Source organism: Pteropus vampyrus, unplaced genomic scaffold (assembly GCF_000151845.1).
Source record: "Pteropus vampyrus isolate Shadow unplaced genomic scaffold, Pvam_2.0 Scaffold17, whole genome shotgun sequence".
NCBI lineage: Eukaryota > Metazoa > Chordata > Mammalia > Chiroptera > Pteropodidae > Pteropus > Pteropus vampyrus.
In genome coordinates this window covers 5,556,285-5,558,137 of record NW_011888798.1, presented here as the reverse complement: position 1 = coordinate 5,558,137, position 1,853 = coordinate 5,556,285, and positions in this window count along the sequence as shown.

Sequence of the window (1,853 nt, the reverse complement as noted above, 5' to 3'; positions counted from 1 at the left end):
AATGAAAATAATGTTATTTCAGATCTGATGAAGCCCATCTCATTCCTAGTACATAGATATCAGCTATAATAATATTTAAATTCAGCAATTATTTAATAACTATCTATTGTGCCTCTAGTATTGTGCTTGATCTTGAAGAGCTATAAAATATAGTATAAAATACCTGCCATAAAAATTATTTCAGTTTAGCTTAAAATATAAAAAGCTCATTTTGTGCTGTGACTTAGAAACTACAAAAGAGTAATTCATTTTCCAGTTCTTCTTAATCAATTCTCAGTGGTGGTACGTGGCTGATGTACATACAGCTATGGGTGGCCTTCTACCACTAAAATGAGCAGACCCAGAATATGGCTATGTCAAGGAGGAATAAAACATCCTTCTACCCTTCTAGGTTCTTCTCGCTAGTTTAAGAATTAAATTGACATGAGCCAGATTAACAGGAAAAAGTCAAGTTTCATTTTGTATGTACAGAGGTCTAGATATGGGACCTAAAGAAATGACCAAAGTAGCTTTTATACTTTTTAGACAAAGAAATAATAAATTTGTGAAGAACTGACAAGACAAGGAAACTTATGCTTGGGTATTGATTAATGAAGAAACTAAGCATAGTTTATTTACAGATTCTTCTCAGCCCTGAATTTCCTGTATCTGTTGAAAAGGATGTCTTTTTTACCTCCTGGTGCAGGGAGGATACCTATCACATGAGAGATTTATTTCTTGCTTTCGGCGGGACAGAGAAGAGGGTCAGAGGGTCTTTCTTGAAGGACCGACTGTTTCTCAAGTAATTCTAAATAACATGTTAAAGTAACGTTATTTTGGGGTAGCAAATTTTGCTTCCCTATAAGCTGCTATTTAAAGAGTACTTGCTATGTGCCAGGTACTGAGTTAAGCATTTTATATTTATTATTTAATTTAACACTCGCAATAAACTTGTAAGTTATTTTCTCACTCTTTGTAACAAATGAAGAAAATGAAACCTTGAGAGGTTAAGTATATTTCCCAAAGTCTAATGGGTATTAAATATTAGAAGCAGGAGGTGAATACAGTTCTATTAGAGTTCACTCCTTGTACCATTTAGCACTCTCAATAATGTTTCTATGGAATATGCATGATTCTGGGATAGAGTATGACCCTGAGGAAGGACACAAGGGAAGAAACAACTGAAAAGAATTGAGGTTAGGTGAATGAGCGGGGGACAAAAGAGCCACAGAAGACCTTTCACTCACATGAGGTAAATTCTATACGAACAGAAAAATAACTTGGGAAAAATAAATAAATATTTTATATTATCTTCAAAATGCTTGTATACTCAAAGTTGACTAATATTAACAATGAATCCTTTCTGGAAATGCAGTTTATTTTAGGTGCCATCAGAGGGGGAAGTATCTGACTGAAGATCTGGGATACTGGCAGAATATTCAGGTGAACCAGCTAAGGTCAGAATGGATCTGGAGTCTCCAGTCGGATCTTCTGGGTCCTGATTTCAACAAAACTGAGTCATTTTACAGGCTCGATATTTCTTCACTTCTTAGGCCTTTGTTATGTCAAAAACCTAATAAAAAGATTATTAGTGATTGATTATGTAATTCTTACATTAAATTCAGACTTGTCTAGGCCTCCAATTTTCATTTTTACCAGAGATCTAGTCATCAATAACATATAGAGAGTAAAATATTTACAAATGGATCTCGTGAAATCTAGAATTTGCTTTAAAATACTCAAGGAAAATAACTTAGTAGACTAGATGAAACAAGAAAGGCAAATTATTGATAATTATTGAAATTGTATAATGAGTATGGGAAGGCTCTTTACAACAATTTTCTTCCTTTCTAAACTAATAATAAAAAAAAAAG